Genomic DNA, 6,234 nt, shown 5'->3' with positions numbered 1-6,234 from the left:
TAGTATGTATGGTCACTCACATATATTCTCATGTAAACCTCAATCAAAAGCAATAGACTCCTACATTCTAGCTTGCATAATATGCACCTACAAATGAGATAGTATCTTGAGATGTTGGCTCTAGTTAGAACTAGAGTTGTAGAGGATAATGACCATTACTGGCTTGCAAAATCTCCTTCCTCAATCAATGAGAACTTCATATATAATGGGATATTAAATCTATGATCAACCCACATTATGCAATAAATTCAAGCAAAAACTAACTCCAATCCAATCAAATAAGTTATCAACACAAGTAACAAGTGTATAGTTCTCAAGCCTCCATGCAAGGAGCCCTAGCTTTGTGAGTCTAGCCTCACACAAAAAGAAGAATAAAAACTCAAAAATAGCTAAAATAAACCTTGTTTAACCACCCAACTATTATATATACCAGTGACCTTGGGCGTCTAGTGTGTACCTTACCAATTGCACACCACGCTCCCTTTGTCCTAGTACCCCCATGCTACACATCACTGGGTCTTTGGCCTACAACCGTTACCCACAAACATTATCCGTTCACACTTATTATTATAAGTGATGATGCGCAATAGTATGTCGCCAATGGTTTTTCCACGTAACTCCTGCGTGTCCTACGCATTACTAGCGTGTAAATCTCGCTTATCGATGTGTACAAGTCCCACATATTGCCACATGTAAGGGGTCGTAATATTCTTTTTTCCTTTTAGGAATCATCATCTCGATGTAAGGGTCGTAAGATTCTTTCCCCCTTTTAGGAATCATTGTCTTCGATAACAAGTTGAGGATAACGCTTACGAAATTGAAACTTTGTTTCCCAAGTTGCATCTGTCAAGGGATGTCCTTTCCATTTTACAAGGAGCTCCGGAAGATGATGATTTCGCAATTGTCTATCTCTTCATTCTAGGATGTGTCCTAGTTCATGATCTTCTTGATCAGGTTTCTGCAAAGCAATCATACCATCAACTAAATTATCACTGTTGTGAAGATAACGTTTCAATTCACTCACATGAAATACTGGGTGGACATGAAAGTCTTGTGGTAAGTCTAACTTATAAGCCACATCTTTCACTCATTTCAAAATCATCCATGGTCCATAATATCTAGGCAACAACTTAGTAGATTTACCTTCATGAAGCGTCTCAGTCCTCCGAGGAAGAAGTAGAAACACTTTCTCTCTTTGTTTAAAAGAATGAGCTATCCACTTGGGATTAGTATATTGAACCGCTCGATATGTAGCCCGACGGAAATAATCTCGAGCTCTAGCTAAATTTAACTACATTTGAGACATAAATTCAGCTACACTAGGTGTCTTTTGACATTATCCAATTGTACATGGCATCAATGTATTATACCCATAATTCAATTCAAATAGAGAAAACTTTGTAGAGGAATGCTTGTGCGAACTATATGCAAACTCCAATAAAGGTAAATACTTTTCCCAATCACTCTGTCGTTATTCGACATAAGTTCTCAACATATCCTCCGAGACTTGGTTCACTCTCTCGTTCTGGTCATCAGTAGAATGCTGGGATATTTGCTCTGAAGTATCATCCAATAAATCTTCCTCTAGATCATCCTTGTCGTGATTTGAAACTATAGGCTCAGTGGTCATATTTGCAGCTATGCACTGCTTCTTCAATGAACAATCATGCATTTGATGCTTGCCTATACAAGCATAGTATAAGCCACTTTTTGCTGTCTCAAACTATTTTGGAGTGAGAAAAGATCTGTGGTCATTCTTCATTGACACCTTTCTCTTAACTCTTGTGCGAGAGTCTTTGCAAAGGAGTGTACACTATAGCCATAGATGTATTTCCCTTTTGCCCACTAGTGTACCTCGAAGCTTCATAAGTAGGTGACATAAATAAGACTTGGAAACTTGATTTTGACCCTTTCGACCATCTTCATAAACCAAAGCCATTTTTATAGCTTTGGATAAAGTTTGACACTTCTCATAGTGCACCAATGGTCAAAGTTTATCATTTAACCCCAAGGCACATTTATGAACCTGTAAGAACTCTGGTAAAATTTGTTGAATTTTCATAAAGCACCTCTCAATACTTGTCTGCATACTCCTAAACTGTAAGATTCTTATGAGAGATAAAAAAACCAAGTATCAAGGACTCTACTTTACTCATCTAGTGGCACAAAATTCTGAATAAAAATATCCTTAAATTCCTCCCAAGGATTTAGGATTGCCTTATCCTTCTTTTGAATTTTTTGCCATCCATGATGAGCCACATCCTATAAATTATATATAGCATGTTGGATTCTAATGTGCTCATCTGTAATATCGCATAAAGTAAATCATTGTTCCCACTTAGAAAGCCACTGATCTACTATGTCGACCGTGCGAAAAGATAAAGTGCAAGTGTACTTTGGTGGTTTCAAATCCTTTAATGTAAGTTTTTGTTTTGATTCCTTTTTCGATGTACCCTCATGACTACCCAAGTGATGGGTATCTGAAGTCGGCTGAGGTACTACAAGTGTTAAGATAGTGTAGATATCATTCATAAATAAATTCATTTGCTATCGTAAATCATGTATTTGTTGGCGAAGAGAAACAAACTCCGGTGGTTGTGGAGTAGAGTGATCGGATTCCATTTTTAACCAATAATATGCAAGAAGCACCAAACAACGGAAAATAAAGTGAGCCTCGTGGTCCTAAGGATGTTGAAGCTAATGTAGGATTAACTCGTGTAGAGCTATAGCTTCGTGGATTGTGCCAAGTGCTACAATTAATGGACCACTGGAAGGAGAGATTTTTCCCAAGATGCACCGCATATATAAACTTCATCTTAGAACCTTGGAGTAGAGAACCTCAGGCTTTTGTTTTTTTTAAAATAAGCTTTATGTTTTTAAAAAAGAAAATGTGACCTTTTCTGTTGACAATTGACGTGATTGATGCCATGGCTTGTTGTCTGCACATAGTAGGAGAGAGAGAGAGAGAGAGAGAGGTAGCCTTGCTATGTAAGAAGCACCACACCAAGGTGCTTGTGGCTTAGCCACCTCCCCCAGGCAATAGCCGACAACAATGGCAATGGCATTAGAGAGACGCCAGAACAATGAAAATCCAACATCGACGGATGAAAACAACAACGAAAAAACAAAGAAAAACAATGGATGAACTACCCCATACAAGGTTAAACATGCAACAAGCCTTTCCCCATAGCCAAGAAAATAACCCTAAGCTCTGATACCAAATGTCAAGCCTTCATGCAAGGAGCCCTAGCTCTATGAATCTAGCCTTATGCAAAATACGTGAGAGAAGAAAAAGAACTCAAAAATAGCTTAAATAAACCTAGCTTGGCATAGCATGTTTAACCACCCAACCATTATATATACCAGTGACCCCAGGCGTCCGATTTGTACCTTACCGGGCCACACACCATACTCATACATCCCCTATGTCCCTGCTCTGCTGCTGGTACCCTAATGCTACACATCATTGGGTCTTTGGCCTATAACCGTTATCCACAAATGTTACCCGTTCACACTTATTATTATAAGCGATGATGTGCAATAGTATGCCGCTTGGTTCCAAAGGAAGAGGCTCTAAAACTGGCTCTTCTTGTGCCTTCCTTAGAATGTTCAGCATGGATTCAACTACTACGACTTTTGGCATGCTATGGAATCCCCTTATTGGTTCTATGATTGAATTTGAAATAGAGTCTAACATACTCTCATGCGAGATCCATGGTGCGTACTCAACCACCTACTCAAGTACAAGCTCTAGTTCATCATGCACCTTGCTTACAATCACTTGGCTTGTTTCATTTGTTGGGTTCGAGTATTCTTTGCATTCCCTTGGAAGGTTTACATAGTCAATGGGTTTGTTCTCTTTGGGGAAGAGCTAGTTTAAGAGAGAGGTCGGGCCATTGTCTCTGCAACGCAGGTAGCTTTGGAGCTATCATCCATATAAATGGCCACGGTGCCATTTCCTTTAATAACTAATCATGGATTGCATTTCTATGTGCTCTTTGAGGTTTTCTTTTGGACCTCTAGTTCCAATCCTTTAACCTTTTTAGGGGCTAATATAGCCTCTGGGACTTGTGCCTAAGGCTCTTTGGGTTGGCTTTGATGTTGAAGCCTGAACTTTTTACTTCTTAGCTCCCTTGAATGTTTCCTTGGTAACTACCCTTGTCTTGATGTGGACCCTTCTGATGGCATTAAGGGGGGGTGATTGTATGAATAAGTCCTTCTTGTATGGGAGATGTGGATCTCATTAGGCCACCAACCTCTTGCATCATCCACAACATCAATCATTACCTGGTAAACAGTTCCTAATCCATGACAATCAGTTATTTTGAAGGTGAATTTTATATTGGAACTAATTTGTCTCTTACAAGTTTTATGTGACTCTCGCATGTACAATGAAAGAGATCATCATCCTTGGGAGGGGACCACTAAGATTATGTAGTCAGTTGTTAGAAAAGAACCACAATACTCAATCTTCTCCATGGAATGGTTAAGGTACCCTTAGTGGATGAGGGCACTCTACACCTATCCAAGTCTCACCCTCCACCACTTATAAGCCATCACCTCAGGTAACTCCTAGCACTCAAGGCACCCCATCGTGTCTCAAACCATTATGGAGATCCAAAACCTTGCTACAAAAGATGAAGACCACCACCCAACCTTGAACCTCCACAACTCTTTAGAGAGGTCAGCAAGAAGGAGTGGGTACCCAAGAGTACCTTGGCAAGCCAAGGAAAGTACAATGCCTATGCAAAGACTTAGCAATCCACCATCTAGTCATCTAGTTAGAGACTACCTATAAGTGGAGATCGGTCAAGCGGAAGTCCCATGCAACAATAGAGTTTTACCCAAATAGAAGGGTTTGCATCGTAGAACCTTGAGTTTCTAACATCTTAATGAGGAAACAGGGCTAAGAGACTACCTATAAGGGGAAATCGACCAAGCGGGAGTCCCAATGACAACAATAGAGTTTTACCCAAACTCTTAGTCCTGTCTCCTCATTAAGATGTTAGAAACTCAAGGTTCTATGATGGAAACCCTTCTATTTGGGTCTCAAAAACCCATGGATCTCTCCCCAATCTTCAAAGCCAAAGAGAGTTTTGAATGTTAGTTCAAGCCTAATAGCACAGTGGCCAACATTCCATTAGGTCCCAACTAAGCCACTAGAAGCACATGGCTTCTACAAAGGGAACCCTTACATTAGGTTCCGAAGTTTAGAAAACCCACACTACAAGCCTATGTAACCATGCTACACCAAATATTGAGTGGCAACCAAATGCCATACCTCAATGTCATTCCCAAAGTTTAAACAGGAATGGAGACCAGTGAGTTCCACCTCGAGTGATCTGTTGACACCGCCTTTAGAGAAGTCAAAGGAGTTCGTGGATGCCAAACGACAATAAGAAGCAATACCTTGCCCATGTGCAGTGGCCTTACCCATCCTTATTCACATCAAAGAAGAGCCACCCATGGTGCCGAACCCCAAAGAGTGCCATGTACAAACTTTTTGTGGCACCGTGGAGCAACCCTAGGGCTCAAACAGGTCACCATAACCTCGCAACACCCCCTATGCCACCACACCGCAAACAACAACTCGCAAGCTACAACTAGAAAGACAAAGCTCAATCAAGTGTTGTATTAAAGCCGATGGTAATATCGAAAAGGATTTTGTCGTGGATGGGTAGGCGACGCTTCACCTTTTCTCAGTGGGGCCACACGATAAACCAAAACCTTAAAACCCCGTTGTACATATGTAATATAGCGCTTCCTATTAATTGTATGCACATATATACCTGGGAATGATAAAAATCTTAAAATCCAAAACATATCTAAGAACGACCAAAAATTAAAAACAGGCATATGCACCTACGAGCACACAACACATACACACACCCACATGTGCACCCACATGTGCACGCACGCACACAACCTCCCTTAGGCCCTTATAAAAGTTTCGCCTTTTAGACCCTTAAAATTCTTCCTTTAAATTTTTGACACACCCCTCCTCCATTGGAGAAAATTTCCACACACACACACAAACACACACACACACACACACACACACACACACAACTTGAAGAAAAAAACAAAAAAAAGTGCTATGCTATCATGTAGGCTCACGTGTGCCATGCCATCACTAAAAAAAAAGTTCCATGTTATCACATAAGCTCACGTGTGCCATGTTATTAAAAAAATCTTGAAAAAAAGTACCATGTCATCACATATAGGGTCATGTGT

This window comes from Cibotium barometz, chromosome 12 (assembly GCF_041138505.1).
Source record: "Cibotium barometz isolate CiBa-2024 chromosome 12, ASM4113850v1, whole genome shotgun sequence".
In the NCBI taxonomy this organism is placed as follows: domain Eukaryota; kingdom Viridiplantae; phylum Streptophyta; class Polypodiopsida; order Cyatheales; family Cibotiaceae; genus Cibotium; species Cibotium barometz.
Note: the sequence above shows the minus strand (reverse complement) of the source record.